At 42.9% G+C, this 22338-nt stretch overlaps 1 protein-coding gene across 3 annotated transcripts in view; it reads left to right on the forward strand.

Moving 5' to 3' along the window:
• The window catches only part of Ddr (discoidin domain-containing receptor 2), a 126330-nt gene that overhangs the window by 24846 nt on the left and 79146 nt on the right, over positions 1-22338 (forward strand). For all 3 annotated transcript variants that reach the window (XM_066736403.1, XM_066736402.1, XM_066736404.1), the window contains exon 3: positions 2498-2548. The gene's annotated coding sequence lies outside the window, so the exon portion shown is untranslated. The remainder of the gene's footprint in view (positions 1-2497; positions 2549-22338) is intronic.

Here is a 22338-nt window from a genome sequence, read left to right on the forward strand (position 1 = left end):
GGTGTGGGAGACCACGATTCGGCGGTTGGATTATTGAAATTCGTCGGAGGCTTCGATGGAGGAGTGGATAAATGAGTTAAGATAGCAAACGATGCTGATACGAGTTGATGTATGAAGCAAATGTTGGTCGCAGCCGGTGTAATCAGGACACCATGAATTACTGTTTTATCATACATCCCATAACATCGGATAAAGCCTCGCATTTCATCAAATGCACGACGCCATTTCTGCTTAATTATGCACGTAAGCTGGGAATTCCCACAGTGATAGCGACAATCACTTTTCGCTCCGCATTCGCATATGGATTAGGCATTTGCAAGCGACGATAACGGTGCTACGAGTTGATAGTTACGCCAAGTTTTCGCTGCGAATCGTAAGGATCTGTAATTTTTAATTAATCAAAGCACAAAAGTTTCTAATATAAATCCGTATTTCGAAATTTTCAACAAAGAGAATCGAATCACTCTCGTGGGGCACACTATATATATATGCATAAGGTACTTGCAAATATATAAGCACACAGGGTGCTCTTGTTGGCGTATAAAAGCGAAGCAAGAAATTTGACTGTCTACTTTTTGAGACTACCAGAGTAGTCCGAAGAAGTCTTGCCTCAGCTTTACATCGGTACGTGTGTGTTTCTTATGGCTTACAGAAGGAGACGACGCGTTTACAACACTTCGTCTTGGCACCTTGAAGCAAACTGCTAGCGAGTTGAGCCAGGGATTCGCCAATGCGCCGTATCTGTCCATCTTCCATCTCCTCCTCGACGAAGTTTCTTCGTTCCTAAGCCACCTGCCCTCGCTCTTTACTACTCGTCGCCGCTCTCACTGACCTTCAAACCAATAAGCGAGTCTGCCGAAAAAAGCATTCCCACGTGTGGCTCTAAAAAACATGTTACACACGAGCAATATCTTTTTGTGAAAAATTCTATTGCTCGGAGTCTCGAATGAAAGGACGGAGAACTGGCGGGATATAGTTTTTTTTTTTATTTAATACCGGATCACCTTGACTGCATTGATAAAACTGAAAGAATATGGAGGAGGGCTTTATTACCTTGCGAGGTGTCGCGTCACGCTCAACTTTGGATTTATACTTCGAAAAGCTCGGAGTTTGCACGGAACTTCCGAAAATTCCTCGCAACTTGCTAACGAATTCTGCAGACGGAACTGCCGGTGTGAAAGCGTTGATGCGAGCTGTTACACGAAAACGCCATAATCCAGTCCGTTGATATATGTGATTATATTAATTTGAACTTGGACATTCGACGAACACCAGTGAAATCTCCGGCATGTACGTGTCGAGAAGTTATTTTTCGTCGAAGAGGAACGAAAACCTATTCGAGATTGAAATTTAATTTTACCGAGATTAGAGTTTGTTCCCCCTCTATCGCTAAGCTGTCTCTTAGCTATATATATCTTGCGGGAAGTATCGATTCCTGCGGGATTAGGACGATCCATGGAGGATCTTTAGCTTGGACCACGCGAATAGCAAATTGTGGAATTTACGGAAGGAGCCGGAACGCCAACTTTCCCGATGAGTTTATACGAAGTGGAAGAGGAGTCGTGAAGTAGGTGGCCTGGAAATGTTACAAGCCTCGCCTCAAATTTGCTACACGAATCTCTATATATCGTGGTCCAAAATTCCCTCGGGCTTAGAAGCAAATCTATCTTGTTTGTTAGTTTGCCTCTAGCTTCTTTATTTCCTGCCTGTCAATTATCTACTAACAACCATTGACGCAAACTCAAAATTCCGTCGTTTCACCAATCAATAATGTTTTTGCAATTTTCCTTATGCTATGCATATTCTAGTCTCCTTAACGCACTGCATCATCAATGTGTGCATAGAGATATTTGTTCATCGTTGAATCGGTGAAAATGCTTCGGAGTGTCCTAGAAGTTGGGCCAGCTCCTCCGAGGCTCTGGATGGTCTCTGAGAAAGTTAAAGGATCGATAAGTAGGCAGTCCGCAGTGTTAGGAAGTTTACCGCACATTTGCAACGAGCCACTTTATTCTCTTCGTCTCTATTTTCTTGCCCGGCGGGCATCGAGTCGTCCCTGCAGTTTTTGATCGTATAGAGAAAATTTTCCGAGCGAAATATTATGCGGCGGAAGAAAACAGCGATACGAAGCCGGATATGAGCGCGAGTCTGTGTTTTATTGCTGGCGCAGGCGGATGAATATGGCGAAGCCGGTGACTCTACGCTCGGCAGTAAAAATGATAAAGAAGGGTATCGGCTGTCCAAGCTCGGCGCAAGAATACATATGGAAACAGCCTGGATGCCTCGCTCCGAATCAATTTCAACGTCACGTTCCATTTCGTATAAAGCGCCTCAATGAAACGCATATTTCCCATGGCTGAAAGCTTATACGAGCTGGAAGCTTCTAATCTTCCAAAAATTCCTTTAAAATATAATTCTTACGTGCAATAATCGATCGCTTCGATTTTTGTAAAATCAAATTATTTGATAACATTCCATCTCACTTTTTTTTTCTTTTCAGGTAGACGATGCATCGACGCTTTTGACCCAGTGAGATACCTCATCAATTTGGGTAAGACTTTTCATAAAATATCTATTTTACGAGATAAGATATAAAATTGCTATTATTCTGGCAAATCGAAATCTAAACTTGTGAGTGGTATGAACCGTGGTCTCCTTTCTCTCGAAAATGAAGTTATACGGTGTGGCTGGTCCGGACGACGCGGCCAATCTAATCAGCTCACCTGAGAGACTTACAACAGAGGAAGACTTTTTTATTACCACTAACGAAGCCTAACTTGAATTTGCACAAAGCAGGAGTTCTCGTTTCTAGAAATTTCCTGTTAAATAAGATTATAACTAGTGATTGACCAATGGCAAAAGTTTTCTTCAGCCATATACATATATATAGATACAGAAAGAGAGAGAGAGAGAGAGAGGAAGAGAGAGCGAGAGCGAGAGGAATTTTTACAAATTCAGCTTTTGAATTTTGGCGGACAAAGTGTTAGCCCTGGGCGAATCTTGTTACGTCCGCAGACGTCGTTCCGTGGAAAATTCATCCTCTGTTATAACAATAATGGCTCCCTGTTTCACGTCTCAGCGTTGAATCATTCATGACGCCTTGGGTCAAGTTGCTGGAGTATACATAAGCAACTGGCCGATTACCGTGCATTAGCAGAGCGACTTCACATGTTGAAGGAGAAGCTGAAGAGTCTGTTGGAGAAAACGAGGGAGGCCAGAAAACTGTCGCACGCTCCTTGATTGCGAAACTCCCACTTAACCGAATTCATTGCCACTCTAATCCTTGGAAATAAACTAAAACTTGTTGTGTGTGTGTGTGTGTGCGGGTGCGTGCAAGTTTTACGAATTAATAGAATTTACTCGAAACGTATACTCCTTCCTCCATTCAATTTGATTAATGCAATTTCGATAATCCAATTTACCAGAAATAAATTGTTGAAGCGTGTACATATAAGTAATCTGCCGCAAGGTTTGCTCGGGAGAACTTTCATCGATTCCTTTTACAGCTGGGAAAGGGGTAAATTTGCTATTTTATGAGATGACCGATAATAGCATTTGAATTAACAGTAAAAAGGGAATGGCGGAGGGAAGATTTTTTGCCCGGCTCTTCGTCCCCTCGAGAGTCTCATAGGTTATAGGAACAGGTGCGTGAAAGTGTCCCTAGCGATTCGGTTCAAGACGAAATAAAAGTTGGCATAAAAATATCTAATGGCTGAAAAGCACGTTGGCTGTAGCGCTAGTTATAGGAGCCAATTAACGTTTACTGACGCACAGACTTTTCATTGCTTATTCTAGAATCAACGTCTAAATAAGTCGTAAAAGCGAAACAGAACTAAGGTTCATTGCAAATGCGTAAGCAAACTACTCGAGCTCTTTGAGCTTTTAGTAACAGTTTGAAGAAAGCCTCGTATAGAAGCTGAGGAAATCGTTAATCCACGTTTAGCAGGTTCACTGATATTTCTGTTTATACCATAAGTATTTTCATGACTCGCTTTTTCATGGAAGATCCTTGAAACTTTTCTCGATCAAGCAGGAGCTTCAGGGCCATTAAAACCTTTTCCTAGAAACTCTGCCACTCGAAAGCACCGCTCGACAAAATTCAATTCTTTAAGCCCAAGTTCCGGGTCGCTCTGTATTTCCATGAAATTTTATCAAATCCCTTATGCATAATATTCCTCTCCCGTTCGACGCTCGGAAGAGAAAAAGATACATTTCTCTGGTTTAAAGTGGCTCTAAATTATTCTTCTTCATCCGCAAGCTCCGTTCATAATTCGATGCGAGAAAGCTCCATGGTAATGTAACACACGTGAGATTTGGTAATTTTGTGTTCGAGAAACTTTACGAGGGTCGCATTTTTCGCTACCATCCGATCAAGTAATATCGGAAAGAATGAACCGAAGCTGGCAGGAAAAGCGAATCTCAAGGGATTTCCAAAACGGTACACCCCTATAGTGACCATGAACGACGGACAGCTGGAGATACTTGACCGACTTTTTCGCGATTGGACTGGCTAAACTAATTTAACGGGACCACTTCGAGTATAGTCTGCTATATATATATATATATATATATATATATATATAGATATGATACGCCTCTCAATTTCCAGTCACGTTATTATTTATTGCCCCACATCGAGTAGCATAACTCTGAAAGTTTCTCTCGCGCTGCAGTTATATTTAAGAGTTTTTGTGCTTTTTCAATCAAATCGGATGATAGAATTGGAGAGAAGCATCATGGCTGGTGCGAGGAATGCAATCGAAATCTCCTAAGTACACTCGAGCGAGCTTCCTTTTAAGCGGGCTTTAAGTTCTGATGCAAAAGCACGCCAGAGTTTTCTCAGACTTTGACGGAATAAAAGATTGATGATTCGTACTCGGTGTTTCGGACGCGGCGAGTGTCGGCTTAAAGTTCAGAGAGAAGGTGCAAGGAGCTGTTTAATGGTGGGAAGAGGCGCTAAGCTAAGTCGTAATCGTCTTATTCTGTGTTAAATCTTGCCTTGCCCCGAAGCAGGAATACCCGCCTCGACTTGGGCGATATGATTCGGTGCCATTGTCTCGAGCTTACAGCAGACTACACGGTTATAATCCGCTACTTAAGTGTAGCTTCAAATACGAGAATAAAAATACGAATTTGTGCCTTGTCTCTCACCAAATTATACGAGAATCAATCAAAATATAAAAGATTCCATCATTTTCTATACGGTAAAAGAATTATTTCTTCATTACGTAGTTTGAGAATTAATTGAAATATATAGGTTTAATTTGAATCAATTACGGGAATGTTTGATTAATTTGTATCAAATATCCAAACTTGGACTAAGAATCTTGATTAGCCTGGTACCATTGGGACATCAGAGTGCTAACTTTAATACAAAACCAACTCAAAGACCGTACTCCTCAGTTATGATAACAGCATTGTTACATATCTCCAGGATATCCTCGTTAATGTAAATTTCCAACTGGCGAATAGCTCCGAGTTGGACGACTGCTGCTATGGCGCAGTTAATGAGTTGATCATAGCCAATAATAACGTTCCACAGCCCAATGCATGATGTAAATATTAATTGGTGCGATAGTCGAGCTTCGATCGGTGGCAAAAACTGGCAAAGTATCGAGATAAATCGCTAACGAATTTACTCTGAGTCGCTCGATGCTATTAGGTGACGGAGAGCGTATGTATTTTACCGGGAACGACGGTACCATAATGAATTATATTAAGCAAATATTTCATTAACGCCAGCGCAGTCAGGATTATTATTGGAGCTACTGTGCTAATTTCCTGGGACGTTTTACATTGGGCTGTACAGTTACAAGATCCAAGTTATGAAAAACCACCACACACATACCATTGCAGGAATATAAATAAATATGAATGAACGCTTGATAAATATGTGTTTATTAGTAGACATATATTTTTGAACGACTATGTATATTCCTGTTATAATTGTGCAACGTAGCAAAGTTTTGTACTCTTTCAACTAGATAATCTATCATAAGGTCTTTTTAACAATTCCCTGTTTTTAGATGAAAAAAGCATGAGTACGAATTTACCGATTCACTATTTGCTAAATGGTAAGTCGTTACACAAGGTAATTCCAATGATTGGATTGTTTTGCATTGTTAGGTATAATTGCTCTATGAAATTATCGTTTAATACGTTTGCACGATTTTGCTTTTTAATTTAATTACGTTATCTGGTTGTATATGATAAAGTTAATTATCGTACTGAACAATGTCAGGGGTCAGGGGGAATGCAGCGGCAAGGCAGTTTCAAGTCTCGCATTTGAGTCTTATCAATAGCGAATCTGGCGTTTATCGAGGGTCACCGTGGACCCAGAACAACTTTGGGAGTACAGTGATATGGATCCTGTATGGTTCGCGATTGCATCTACCACGAATCCGGAAGCGACCGTTGAAAGCGACATCAGCACTGATATCGAGTGTCAGAGCATTCCACAAACTATACTTTCGCGTGAGGACTCGTCGCTCCACGTTTCAATTTCGCCCTCTCAATTTCCCTTTATTGGCTGTGCGGAATACTCAAAATAGTAGATGACGTAGCGCAGCTCTACTAAACTTTTAATTCTTGTTTGCGTCTCGTCTCTGACCGATGGAATTATAAAAAATCAATAATTTTCCATTTTAAAAAACGACTCTTTTAAAATTACATTTGCCATCGAGAAATTATATCGCGACTCTTTGTCCGATACTAAACTTTAATAGACACGAGTTGAATCTCTACTGGCCATTTGCCATTTGCAATTGCACTCGTAATACCGTATTAATAGTAGAACCAAGATTTCAGATTACGTAGTCACAAGCTTATTAATAGAATTTATTATACAAACTTAAAAGCGTGATTAGGTTTGGAGATTGTCGAATGCAGATCGTATAGGTGAATTAAGGCTGATACAGTTTCCGGACGGAGTTTGCAGGGTTCGCCGAAGATGGGGGTTAGATCGAAATCAGCGATCTCCGGAAGATCTCAGGGCGACGTAATCCGGAATGACCGACTCCATGGCGATTGTACGTACACACAGCGGAGTCGTTCCTTGCGATCGTGCTGATTCCCTTCAGCGATTCCCCTCTGGGGTATAATCCAGCTCCATCGAATGCCATCTCGATCGACCTCCGTCCTCAAGACTTCCCATCGACGATTATGAGGTCGTTTCCCCGATAGCAAAACCCCACCATCCACCGACAACTCGCTCGACTTCATTTTCGTGATATTTCAATTTTTCAAGCGATCTTCATTTCCTTCACCCCCCATTACCGATGTTTCACGACTTATCTACTTTCTATATCTTCCCATTGCTGGATAGTCCCCCGTACACTTTCGACAGCTGTCCACATTGCCGCTCGAATATAGCCATCTGAAAATTTCACTTTACGTATTGCCAAGTGTAGGAGTGACACTGGGGTTAATGCACGTTCCAGCATTTTCTCAGCGTCGAGGCGTTATACGCCGCGACGTAAAGTCATATACGCAGAAGCGCAAAGTGATGTAGAGAATGCGAAAAGCTTTCCGGAATCGGATGCCTCGAGAACAGTATATCGGCTCCGCGTCGTTTGTCGATGGAATCCCTTTGTGTTTCGTCTGGAGCTGAGTGCATACCTGTACTTTTGTCGGAAAAGACGATATTTGAGCGGTTCAAGGAAAAACGATAAAGCTTCGCGAGATATTCCCTCCCGCGATGATGTAAGCAGTAAGTTTTTGCACCGAGATTTCCTTCCGATTGCAAAAGCTCCCGAGTGAGAAAGTAGCACCCTCCAGGTAAACTTTCCTCGCTATATCTCGCTACACGAGTAAACTGTGTGTTTTACATAATAACGATATATATATATATACTCCCCCGATTATATTTGGTTATACAAAAAACACGTTAAAGCGTTCTCTTCTTCTCAGCTGCTTGCTTTATATCTCATTGTATTTTCAAACGTGTACGATTTTCGTGTATTTTCCTTGAATTCCAAGAGGTTTTGATAGATGGTGATAAGTGGTGGTTGCCGACAATGCCACGGTCAGGGTATTACATTGGGAAGATTTTGGCAGAGCGTAAGCTTCCACCGCGACGTAATCATGGCATGGATAGGTTAGCCCAGATTCTCTCGCCACTATCTTCCCACAAGAGCCGGCAAGCCGCGGTGAGATAAATTTTACAAATCGCCTAAGGCATGTTTTTATGCCATCGCCCGTTTCGCCGCATCACGTATAGTAGACTGACGTTAGCTTTTCATGTAAGATAAATTTACTTGACGGTATCACGCTGGACCATATCGGTAATTGGCAATTTTATCCCAACTCTCGAAATGAATAATAGCTTAAGTACAGCTCTCCTTTATCACCAGAATTGAATCACTTTTAATATCCATTAAAAATCAATCCGTTACAAGTTCATTGCCTATGCATCTTTCACTTCCTAGCAAATTCTCTACATAATTGGCTATCGCGATGAAGCTCCGACGTCCAAATTCGCGTTACAATGTATATATACAAGGCTATTCGAATTTAATTAGATGGAAAAGTTGATCGGCTTCGATATAACCGTCCAAGGTCGATCCCTGTGATTTTTGTACGATTATTTGGCGAGAAGTTGACGCGATTACCGACAGCCGCTTACTGAATTGCGAACCGAGATTTGCCCTGGGCTCGAAGCTTGTTAGTCTAATTACTTGTAAGTGGAGTTGCGGCCGTAACGAACCAACCGGCTGCTCCGAAACTTCTCGACGAGTAAACACACCAGCTTCCGCAACATTATTCGCTCGCGTTCTTCCGGCCACTCGTAATTCTACTTCAAACTCACCTACACTCCTTGCACTTCTTACTGAAAATTTACATCATCCAGTCTACCGATCTCTCTCGCCGAAAGCATAGAGAGATACTAATAATAAAACTTCTATTTCAATAATGTCTCGAGACTTTAAATGAATTCCACAGTATATATATGTACTATATATATATATATATATATATACACGTTCTTTTCCAATTCTCATAGGCAGAGATTTCAACCGAGTCACCGGCACAGGCGACGTCGGAACATTAATATCAGAGCCGATTAAATATTTCTATTTCATGTACGATCTTACACACTCCACGGTATATTTGCCTGTGTATCGAGGGAGCACTTTCATCACGCGTTTCGTGACAAGCTTCGTATCCCGTAATTAAAAGAGCTTATCCGTCATCGTTATATCGATAAGCGTCTTATTACCTGCTTCATGTCACTTTGGCGAGCAATCGTGTTTTCGACGAAGCAATCAGCAACCCCACCGGCAGGCTTAAGGGAGTGGATATTCGTTTGGTGTACGGCCTCTTATCGTCCGAGCAAACTTCAAAGTTGTTTCACGGGGAAAATAATTACAGAGACGCAGCGTTACACCGTGTGGCTAGCGCGATATTAGCGTGACGTAGTTCCGTGTCCTTGCACAGCACGCAGCCGCCGATGATAAAGCCAAATCCGGCAGTTTCCGCTTGGATTCCGTTGGGATATTGAAAAACTTGCAGCCCCAATAATAGACAAGTGGCTGGCACGATTCGACCCGTCACGGATTCTCCTCCCGCAACCTCCTCGCGCACCCTCGTTTCGAAAGATTTCAGAATAAATCGAACATTTATACCTTTGAACGGCGCGTCGCACATATTATTTTCAGGACAGCGACAAAAGTAAATATAGTGCCAGGTGCGAAAGTTTTAAGCGCTTTTCGAGCGCGCAAAGTAAGAATTTTATGTAACCGCTCGTTAAACCTGTAAACTTTAAATGTTGCCAAGTTGCTAACCACGCCGAAGTTCGGTAATTGCTAGGTGTATTATACTTCAAAAGTTTGTAGCTCCGGTATAGCTTCATATGCTGTAATTTAATGATATGTAGCCGAGGATCCTGTTTTTTTTCGTTCTCCCCTCGGAAGCGTGGCCTGATTAAAAGATGGGCGATCTTGGACGAGAGCGATTCATCCAGGTGTATATATATATATTCTTTCATCTTTTCCAGTCGTCATTACATATCTCGCTCTAATTAACCCAATTAAGAACCTTTGGAACCCTTATGGCTCGACGCAATTGCAGCGTTTCGAAAAGCGTTTACCGAAACCACTGCACTGGAATGTTATTGCATTCTGGCTCAAGAAACTCCCTTCCGAGGCATAAGGTGTTACGCAAGCTTGCAAGCTTCGAATTTATCGCGCGTTTCTTCGCGGCTCGCGGAAATTCAATTGTGTGCATAACACTCTACGTTTGTAACTTTTACTAAATTAGTATAACGTCTCGAGTTAGAAGTTAACTAGCTGCCACTAAATCTTAATCTCTTTGTTTCGGCTTCTTCGGGAAATATTGTTAATTGAAAAACAAGATATATATATATATATAGGATGAGTTTGGTTTTACGAGAGCAGTTATTATATGCATGGAGTATAATTCCAGTCAGGATGGCGTTTTATTCAGGATAGACGAAGCAAGCTTTCCTAATTAGTCAACGTTCTTAGTGGATTGGTCCGGGAGGAAGCAAAGGAAATTGAAAAACGGACTTTGGAATGCCGTCGTGCTCGCACACGTACTTTGAACACTCGTGAAATTACCTTTGCTAACTCACGAAAACGCACCGGGTTGACGCATCTCATTGCGATTCTCGCGATGATCGCGAGTTGGTAGTTGATGGGGGGAGGTGCCGAGAGGCTCCAGAGGGAGAGAGTGGGAAAGAGAAATTGGGGGAGGGGAGGGGGAGGGGGAATCATTTAATTGGCCGCCAGGAAAGACAAGTAAGCCGGATTTACCGATATGACTCACTACCGGGCAAATCCAATTAGGTTAGTTAGCATGAATTTAGACGCCGCTGCACTTTACGTGTGCACCCCCAGCCCCTTTACAAACTGCCATTTCCTTTTCGCGAAGTTACCTTAATGCTCGTCAGAATTTCATGCGCAGAAGCTCCTGCAGTGCTAGCTGGAAAATCGATAAGGTATGGAATAAAAATATTTATAAGAAAAAAGAACGGGAAGATGTATGATGACAGCGATGGAGATAAAATTGATAGAGTGGTGGTTGTAATAATGGGGTAGTAAGATGAGATGAATTATTCGAGTGCGAGTAAATGAAAATTACGTGATTAGAATTATTCATAGCTTTATCCGAGTGTCGCACGAGAGTTGTAGATTTAAGAAAACCAAATGGATATATATGTGTGCGTGGGTACGGGGGGAATGGTATTGAAGCAAAGGTATTAAAGTATATATGTTTTGTTATCCGTGACGAGCACGTGGACGAGGTCGTTGATGTCGATCTCCACGCTGACGTCTTTTTTCGTCGTTCAGTTTACCTAATTAATCCACACCGTGCCTTCTTCGTATTATCGCCGCAACACCAGACGTCCTCTATGCATAAATTACGCGTCGCGACTAGAGTTATATGTTTTTTTTGTTCGCCCTCGCTGACCCTTCGGACAGGTACGCTTCGTCACGAGACAGGTAAAATATCGTTAATTCCTTCAATTTCACTCAAAATCTCTCCAAGAATACGTCCATCAATTTCCATTTTTAGCATGTTCCATCCAAATTTTCAATATCCAATACCGTGTTTCATGCAGTTATATTTAATTAACGAGATCTGAAAGTATGAGCGCTATTTTAGCGAGGAGTGACGTTAACCAGTGGCGCGACAATGCAAGCATTTATTTCTGTAACACGCTCGCATTTGCCTGGAATTGATAACGAAGCATATTCCCTTATTTTTACAGTTTATTTAATTTCCTTCGAGGAAGAAATTATTCGGCTCCTCGGGTGCTAAAAGTTTTTCTCGGACGAAGTCGGTGATCGATAATGCGGGGATTACGTTTTCTGTGGGTCAGGTTGATCCGTGCAGATAGAACTACTTTCGGAAATCCCAGCTTACAACGAGGTGTATCTCGAGTTACAATCGCTTAAAAAGTAGGAAGAAGTTGAAAGCTTTGGGAAATAGGGTACAAGTCATGTTACTTTTTAAGTATATTTCTACTCTCGCAGATCGAGAGGCCAGATACGACTTTATTCAAAGTGTCTGACCCCGATGCAATAATTGGACGGGATTCGTGAAAAAGTTTACAACAAGAAAGCTCCGACGTAAAAGATTTAATAATCCCTTGTCTCGGGATACGAATCGAATCTGCCACGGTTAAATAATAATTGCGCTATTTCTGCCTATAAAATGATACTTTTTACGCATGCAAAAATAGTTGCACGGTGATGAGTTGGTTTTTTCGCGCAACTTCCGAATGATAAATAATTTCTGGCAGGTCGTATATAAGGGTGATTATTTTAGTAGAAACGCAGGGGTGTAAAGGGTCGAGAACGACGGGCTCGTTACGGTAGAGACTGACTAGAGCATGGTGTAAGGTGTAGACTGACGCACGCAAGTACACGAGCGTGTGACGAGCTGTAAAGAATTCGATTGGAGGGTGATAATCGATTACCACCGGTTAGAGGCCGTCACGGGGAGCTTGCGCCGACTGATGTTCGATAAACACATCATCTAATTACTTGCGGTGAAAGTGCACAGCGACCTCTTCACGCAAACTGCACGCGTGTACTACACGCACTGAATCCACACACACACACACACACACACGGCCTATCGTGAGCCTCGAAAGATGAATAGGTGTATCTCGTGTACACCGGAAATGTAGACACGCAGACACTGACATTAATAATGCAACCGAACGATTAGCTGCCCCCTCATTGGCTAGTTGAACGCGGGGACCTTCATGCTATATATACATACATATATATATATATACTACTACCGTTTATTCTACTACTTCGAAAAAGCCTCGTATAATTCCGTAGTACGTAAAAAGAGAAAAAGCAATTTCCTTAAAAAACTTTCAGACCACTTTTTACACGCATAATTTCATTACGTAATGTTTATTAAGCTTTCTACCAGCGTGGTTGCAAAGTTTTTTGCTGTAGAATAAACTTTTTGTGACGTATCTTCCTAGTGTGGTGTAGATAAAGAAGGCGCGCGTTGAGTTTTTGCTCACGTGTGTTTGTGTGTGTGTGAGTCGTGTACAGCATGACTGGGTTCATTCTATAGTGGGAAGCCCGGGGGGTTGTGGAGGAATGGAGCACGCACCTGTTTATCCTTCGAGTTTCCAGCTCAAAGCAGTCGGGGGTGTGTGCGAGGTATAAGAGACTACTATGGACGGGTGTTATCGCAACTATGCTGTGCATATATGCTTAACCGGCCATATTCAGGGTGATGTACGCCGTGAGAAGGCACGTAAGATGTCCTTGGCTTTGTTTCAAGAGACTTTCATTTTCGTGGAAATTGCATTGCCTCATAAAAGGATTCTTATCCCGATATAGCTCCTGCAAAATGTCACGGAGATAAAGTTCAGTTTCAGATTTTGTCCCGAAGCTTCGCGTACCTCGCTGTAATTTCTTTGCTCTCCCTCGTTGCTCTTGAATTTTCCGCCATGGAAGACTCGAAGAGGCCTCTATATAGGCATTTTTGACTTTCCACACCGGGGTAATCGTGTTTACAAGGTAACTTGATTTTTATCGGCTTATAAGCGGAGTTCTCGATCACTGGGGGGTAAAGTTGAAGAAAGAAGGGTGAAGAGAGAGAGGGGGAGGGAGGGTGGAGAAAACGAGAACAAAGTCCCGTTCTCACCAGCGACGCAGCTCGGTCACGCAATCGTGTACTTTTCATAAAATTTCCTAAATACGCCAGCTGCCCGATCATTAGGCACGAAACAGCGTTCACGATCCACCCGATTTCACCCCCCATTCAACCCCAATACCCCTCCCCTCTCGACCTTCCCTATAACCTTCCTCCCGAAGCCCGTAACTCCACGGCGATTTACTTGGCCCACCTTCGTGCGATACTCGACGTTTCAACCCCCAACATTTTTCCACCCCCTCCTCCCCCTCCCCCCACTACTCTCCCGCCTTTTATCGTGTCTTCGCTTCAGACACGCTAACAAGTTGGCTAAAATGATGATTTAATTATTGAGCATAGTACCTTCTTCGCTATCCATTCCGCTTTTTTAGGCCTCGTTTGAGAAATGAACAGGTCCCCGGATTATACTCTTTCCCTTTTTTAATGGAAAACGTTAAATTTAGTTGGAGAAATAAACAAGAGAGTAGCGAAAGTTTGTGGCGAGTTTCCGACATAAGTTGAAGGGATAAGCTGACTTGGGCATGAGGAAATTAATTTCTCGAGGAGTTCACGCTCGGTACGCGAGGGTCGTAATTTGTCACGATTAGATGGCGAGCTATGATAGTCTTGGCTTTTTACTCCGGTTGGATTGCTCACTGCAAGCACCGCTCTAAAACTGTGTTTTACGACAGCTAGAAATTCACATTTTTAATAGTCCCCAAAGTCATCCGATCTCATAGCACCATGCTACAGTAGAATTTGAGCGTTAGCACACATTTTACAACTGGGGAACAATAAAAATAGGATAAAACAGGTAACGATAATCGACGCCAAGTACCTTCGGTGTTTCGCCTTGAACGAGAGCTACGAGTAAAGGTGGAAAAATGCAGATTAAACTCGGAATAACTTATCGGTAATTCGAATCTGTTTCTATTAAGAGTCCGCGTAGGATTTCCGCTTGCCGATTACTCAAGATCCGCTTGGCACGCGAATAAAGGGGGAGCTTGGTTTTCCCGCCACTTTCCGGACAAGTTAATTCGATCGGTTTATTATTCCAAGTAAATAGTCGCGCAAATCGAACGGTAAAAATCAGTATTGGGGCTTTAATTGATAATCGGTCCTCGATGGGACTTGGTTGCAATTAGAAAGATTCCCTCTAAATAATCCATGTCTTCAAAGGAATTAAGGACTTGGGTGAGAGAGCCCTTTTCCCCTGGTACCTCCAGCCATCTTCGTGCTTCCAGCTGCACAAAGTCAAAGCAACGAGCAGAGGCTCAAAGAACTCTACTCTTCTGTGACAAACATAGCGTTTTTTTTTGTTCAAGAACTCGCAAAGCTAAGTGGCTGCTTTGTTTCAGAATCAGGAGTTTCTCGTCCATTAGACACATTTGTCATGCATAAGATGAAAGCTCATCCACGAGCTATTGCGTTCTTAACGGATAAAACAGCCAACATTTCGAATGAGTTTTTTATCCCCTACTTAATTTTGTCCTCCCAATTAGATAAATCATTCGCGAGTCCTGAAATCTACGCGCTTTTCTCTTCAGCGGAAATGATCGAGAATAATCTGTATATGAAATACGTCAGAGAATCAGGTGCATTCAATGTAGCTCTGTATCACCTGTCATACGAATAGGCAATTGAGATTTCGTACTCTGCGAAATGTACCTGCTTGGCACGTAAGTTATAATGTCACAGGAGACGTGAAATGAGCCAACTTCACGCTCCCTCCCTTCCCCTCTACGCCCCCCCCCCCTTCCCTTTTACCGGCGCGCTACTGCTCTCGGTATATTCCATACTCTAGCTATATTCCTCTAGTTATTTACCAGTGTTTCCTCCCACTATTATTCGCCTATGTCCCCCTCTATCGCGCGGCAACTGAATCAGTTACGCTGCACACTCAAAGTCTCTCGGCGTAAGCACACGAGACCCCGTGACAACCCCTCACCTACCCTCACCTACCCTCCTTACTCGGCTTAAAACCGTCCCAGACCGTTATTGTTAATTCAACGCTGCCTGCTCGCCATCGGCCGGTAACCGGAAGTCCTCGGTCCGTTTACGATCCTTGTTCACACTCGTTAGCAACTTTCCAGAAATAATTACTCCATTTAGCCGGAAATTTATCATCGACTCTTCCTGTTTAAAACCCTCTCGTGGATCTCATTTTTCCTCAATATGCTATATTGCCATTTCTCTCTCGTATATATTTCTTCGATAAAAGCAAAGATCGTATTTATGAAGCGAGAGATAAATTCGGTAGGCCCGTATCGCGAGATTCGAGAAAAGGAGAAAATCGAGGGGAAGCTTTATACGTTCGTCAAAAAAAGAAGAATGTGTGAGATGAGGCGGGAATTACTTTCTCGTGATAAGTGACCTGCAGGGGGGTTGAGCGTTCCATTTTACAGACGATATTTGACAGTGGCGATAGGAACCAGGGAGAGTGCTGGAGAAATTTCTTGCTATCGGTCATTTTAGAGTCCCGTGCGAGAATAAGATGGCGCGAAGGATGAGAGAGGGTCAAAGAGTAGAGTATAGAAGAGTACAGTGAGAGAGGGAGAGAGAGAGAGACAGTAGATTTCAGAGAGAATGGGACGAGCTCTTTATAGCTGGGAGCTTTGAGAGATCCGCTGTGGATATCATCGTCATCCGTAGCGATATATAGCTAGATGTTTGACGTTGCGGAAATTGGAAAACATCGCTTATCGTCCGAATCTCTCTGTGATTTTACGAGCTCACCTCGCGGAATTCACGGACACGTATTATGGCTAGAGCACCGACAGGTTCGATTGACTGATATGAGAAATTGGCGACTGGCACAAATACTATCACTGACCATTCGCATATACATTTCCCAAGCAGGAAAGTGCCTTTCCTATACTAGTTAAACCACTTTGCCAGGTGGTTCCTCGAAAAGAAATCCATCCACGGTAAAACAATCTTGCAAAACGGATTTTGTTCAGGAACCGAGGAGAAAAAAAAGGATGGGAGAGATGAGAAAGAGAAAGAGAAGGGGTGTGGAGGAGGGGGAGGGGGAAGAGGAGGAGGAAGCACATTTTCCGGAGGAAATCCTTTCTCTCACGGGAACTCCGGTTAAGCCGAGTATTTTTACGAGAGTGGGGAGAGAAGTGAGGGAGGAGTGGCGCGGATCGAGGGTAGAAAAGCGTAGCCTGGCGAGAGTCGCTTGTTCTTTAAACTGAGCCCGATACCAGGCATAATTCAGGCAAGGAATCTTCAGGCTGGGCTTTTCCCGGGATACACCATACTATACTGCGTTGTATACAGTGTAGAATGGAGTATATATAAGCGTTTCATATTGCGGGTGGAGAATTCGCTACAAAGTGGGCCTGTGCGCGCGGAGTCGAGCCATTTCGTTCAGGGGTTGTTCGGCTCTATCAACGACGATGCTGCATGTCATGCAAGCCGAGATTGCACGCTGGATCACTTAGCTAAATTCCCGGCACTCACAGGCCATCCAGCCAAGTTTCATTACCGCTTTAACGCCGAAATCCTATGAATTATGCGAACGCGTTTTCGAGAGTGCCGCGAGCAAAGACGATTGCTCTGTTGGGGGAGAGAAATGGCATCCGGGTAACGAGAGAATCGCTCTGACCCCTTATCGAGAGCAATCGATGCAGCAGACTTCGCTTATATACCTCGATACGAAATCAACCCAATTACCGATCTCCGCTCATCCTCTTCAGCTACATTATCAGCCACGAGAACTTGCCTTTCCATTCCTGCAGGATTCCTCCCCCTCGTGCTTTTCTAGATCCTTCCTCCCCTATATATATATATTCCTCCTCCTCCCCCCCCCCCTCCTCTTCTCCCTCAAGACTCCTTCCCACCCACAACTTTCGCAGCTCCTCAAAGAAAGAGCTTCGATGTTGAGGAAAACGCAAGTTTATGCGGCTGCAGCAACGAGGAGTTCGGCAAAACTTGCCACGACAAGTCTAATCGACTGCACGCTCCGCTGCACTTGGCGCTGATTGACAAGACTGAAATTTTCGTTTCTACTCACGATTTTACGTCCCATCATATACTTCATCCGCTTGTTCATCAGCGTTTATTCTGATTTATGTCGCTCCTGTGTCACCGTCAAAACCTTCATCTAATTTTTTTCCATTAATTAACCCGCAGTCTCGAGCGTGTGTCAGAGACCCGTTGCTTAATTTGACTCCGCTTCAGAAATCTGGACGATCGAGAGATATTTTAAAGCTGCAGTGCAGGTCGATGGATTCGAAAGAATTCCAAACGGTATATTGTATACCGAGTAGCTGTAGTGGAATCTTGCGCAGAAGAGTCCTGATTTTCAAGGGGAATCATTTGGAGAAGGACGATCTACCCTCTCAATTTACGTAACTCTGTGCGGTTGGATGTAACACACGGATATGACGCAGCCGCGGGCTATTCTTCAATCAGCCCTCTCCATCGTGTTCGGTACCAATCAACGATCGTCCTCGGGTTATAGTAATACCAGACTGGAGCCCCTGCGAATCACGTAAAAGGGTCCCATATTAAATTTCCATGGAATTTTACCTAGTCTAATTTCCATCAGACAAATAAACTCTTCAATCAGCAATAATGACGAAACATCTCCACGAAGCAAGCGTAATTTTATTAAATCAACAATGTACCAAGTATTCCGCTTTCATTTTCCTTCCTAAGAGTTAAGGTAGTTGAATTAAATTGGCAATTGTGTCTGCGAGCTAGAAAGATGTAACAGTCATTTTTCATCGAGTGGAATTTTCATCTCTTTGAAGCTCTACAATTGATAGCGTACACTCTTCTTTCTTGCCACTGAAAAAAGGGAAAAAAGAAACGAGGGCCAGTGTTTCTAGCTCGCCGTGCTCTATCTACGTCCAGCGTGTGATCTCGTAACTCATGTCATCGTGTGTCACACCGACTTAATCTAATTCACGATCATTGTCCAGCGTAGCTCATACGAGAATAATTCTCCGATCGATGACTCAAGCTCCAGCATCGTTTATCATATAATCCTGCGCGAGGATCGTCCTTTCCTATAAATTCTCTTTAATTGAAATATTCGATTAACGTGTTGTAACTATCAGGAGCAACGACTCCATCGTCGCTTCAAATTATTTCATCTCGTTTATACTTTTTGGCAGAGGGATTATTGCACAGTGTACTCGTAATTATTGGGGGAGTAATATTTCTCTCTGCGGAAGATTCGCGTATTTTCGTGAAATTGAGCGTGGAAAGAGTCTTCCACTCCGTAAAAATTGAAAATCTGTATCAGAGGGTCTACTGATTGCACACCTGGCAATATCGATAAGTTTGAATGGCTCTGTTGGATAACGATCGCGCTGTACCATTTCACTATCATATGATAATATTTTCCTTATCGTACTTGTTAAAAATTGAATATAGACAAAATGTGTGAACACTTTACCGAGCTCTGCGAAAAATGGAAGAAATTTTATTTTACATCGGACATGGTTTGTTTAGACGATAAAATTGATACTTGGCGTATAAGAAATTTGCCAGAAGCTGGTAAAAGGAAGAATTTATAGGAATCGTATTGGTCGATCGATGTAAACTCGGGGAAATAATAATGTAAAAAGAATCCTGCGCTATAAGGCATCTATAGGGAAATACATCTGATTAAATTGGTGCGCGTGGTGTTTGCGCGAGTGGTTGATATGCGTGGAGGAAAAAAATATCTCTCTAGCCTGGTTATTTGTCACAATCAATCAGCAGGCAGCGGGAAAAAATCGCCGCCGCCCCAATATCCTTTCTAGCTTTCAGCTCGCGTGTCAGAACATCGAGCTCCGGGCTCATCTCGAGCAAAAAAAGCTTTACGGTCAGGAAATAATGCCAATCAGCTTTACGGTGCTATAAAGCTCGAACACCGACCTATAATCTTTTTACCGGATAAACGCATTTTGCTTGATATTTTTGTGAACAAGCCGTAAGAATTCTCGGAGCAAAAAATGACCGTATTGGCGATAGGGATAATCGAAGATACGAGAGCTACGAGATTCACATGAGAATTATTGCTTTCCAGAGAAATTAACTTCTCGAGAGTAAATGAAAAGTTTATTGATATAGCATAGAATTCATGGGAATTTCCACGGAGAAGCAAACCGTTGCTGATAAATTTATTCGCTGCAGGTTACACACTGGCGTGACACAGGAGTGAGCAGTGAGTAATAATAAATTGTTGAAATAAAACAATGGCGCTCGCTGCGCGGTACACACGAAGAACGTAACATTTGAAGAATACACGAGCTAGATTTGTTCGTGGCTTGTTTTCACTGTTAATATAATTGCTTGATCCATAAAAGGCGGCAGCGGCTGATTTTATCGTTCGTGCAGGAGAATGTGGAAATACGAGAAAAGCATGTATGTTTTGTGTTGGTAAAATGGAGCAGCCGCAGTAGCGCGAGATCCATCAATATGGATTTTAAACATTCGTTGTTATTCAACGTGCCTCTAAAGTTTCCCAAGCCGAGGATTTATCCGGACATCTGCTGCTGCTTGTTCCTCGTGTGTATCGAAATAATATTCCTGATGCAGCTATACGATAAATTCAAAAGAAGTCGAAATATTTCAAGGAGCTCTAATAGCGCGGCAAAAAACTTGGTCTTGCGATAAACGTCGTAGAAACAATTGCGCGGAATGAATTTTAAATTTCGCGGCAGAGACCTCCGCAGAGCATAATTTACTAGCGACGAAGGGACAAAGACAGACGGACGTACTTGCGTAGAAATTTCCAGCGAACACAGCAATTCGCTGTCTGGGATTAAATAAGCTGGAAAACACGAGTGTACATATATAATAATAATTTCCAATTAAGCGAGGGAAATAGTAATGGAAATTTTTTCCCTTTGTATTGATGGTATAGAAATATGTTGATTAATTGATTATTATGAAATGTCAATAATTGGCCATTAGCCATGATGGAGTAGAGATATCGAAAGCCATCAAAGCAAACCGCAATGGCGTCGGACACTCGAGCATCATTCGAGTAATTTCCTTGAATGGTGGAGGGACGAATCGTTGGAAATAATTATCGAAAGTCGTGAACGATACTTAAGCGGTGTGCGAAATGCGATCCATTGAAATACAAAAGGTGATCGGATTTTTATAATTTGCCAAGGATGGGGCGCGGTGGGGGAGGCCGGGGAACGTGCAGACTGCGAGGCGATGCGGCGGTAGCGTACCGGACGCCAATATTCACGATGGGATTGAGTATTTAATTAGTGGGATGTGGGAGGAGGGCAGGATAATTGAATTCCGCAGTCTTTTCCCGCTGTAGTCTGGAATCTCACGCTAGAGCCAATCTCTTAATTTTCCGCCTTGCCGAGCAATATGTGAACGCATTCATTTGCACGGTGTACACGATTAACTTCCTGCCTTCCCAGCACGAGACTACGGATTGTTCACTCGATCCAGAACCTTCTGAAATTCCTCCATCCTTCTGCACCAATCTCCCTCAAAACAAAGCTGTCAAAATATACTTGATTAATTTTCTCCAGTGTCAATCTCACGGGTTCCAATATAGGAGCGCGCTTGGCAATTCGTTATATAGCCGTTATTTTTCAATTACTATATACACATGGAATAACAATACAAGCTTTTACGATAATCGAAGAGATTATTTTGCTGCATACAGCACTTATGTTTAATATACAAATTATTACTAAAATAATAAGTTAATTTCCGAGCATTATTCGGTAATAATTAAGTTATTAGCCACTGTTTCGGCAGAGTGTTCTGCAAGTGAATTTAATAGTACTTCTGATAATACTAGAATTGAATTTGTAGGATAATGCAGAGGGATATGTTTCGCGGAGCGAGCTCTCCAGCGCTTTTTGCTTTCATCCATGCCAGATATCGATGGGAGCTGGTAATATTTTTCCAACGGTCCTGCAACTCGCAGAAAGGCACCAACGAGAATGCGCTCGACGGTTTTCATCTTGGATGGCGAATCGTTTTCCGATACCTGTACTTGCCGCCGATTTCACATTCGTGTTCATTTTACTCCAAATATCTTGCACCGGGGTATTAAGTTTAGAGGCAAGTGACTGAAAACGAGAGGCGAGAATTCGAGTGGTGTTCGTGTCAACAAATAAAATCTTCTCACGGTCTAGGGGGCGCAGGGAACTCTTTTTCCTTTTAACGTTCGGAAAAATCACGCATAAATCCGCCGTTGGAGCGGTCGACCCGTTGCCGATACAAAAGATCAACGTGTTTACATTTTATTTATTCCGCTATCCGTTATGTACAGTTGCATTATGGATCGTTCTTAAGTGCATGCACTCTCCTTAAACAGCGCTGGCTCTGCAAATACCACTCATCTGCATTAACCGAGTTATTATTATTGCAAGCAAATCACATTAATAATCCTGCTGGTTTATAAGCCGAGAGCATACAACGCGTTCGAGGCACACCGATGTGGTGCGTCTAAATAATTCGAGATTTCGGTAAAGAAACCGTCGATTCGGCGAAATAATCGCGTATGTGGCTGAAGCAGCGTCGAGGGGAAAAATATTGTTGAGCTTTGGTCGGAAGTTTCCGGCAGTTTGGTGCCACATGTGCCATTTTTACTCGGTCGCCAACTTTCGTGGCGAGTCGCGCAGTCCCCGTTATTTTCTCGCAGTTTCGAATTATTTTCGAGCGCGCTCGCCAATTCTCTGCCACTGGGAACGGTGACCACAGCCGTTTCGAGGATGGCTAATCGCAGCGATG

This window comes from Prorops nasuta, unplaced genomic scaffold (assembly GCF_024137725.1).
Source record: "Prorops nasuta isolate Cenicafe-Biocafe unplaced genomic scaffold, Cenicafe_Pnas_1.2 PNAS00015, whole genome shotgun sequence".
Classification (NCBI taxonomy): Eukaryota; Metazoa; Arthropoda; class Insecta; order Hymenoptera; family Bethylidae; genus Prorops; species Prorops nasuta.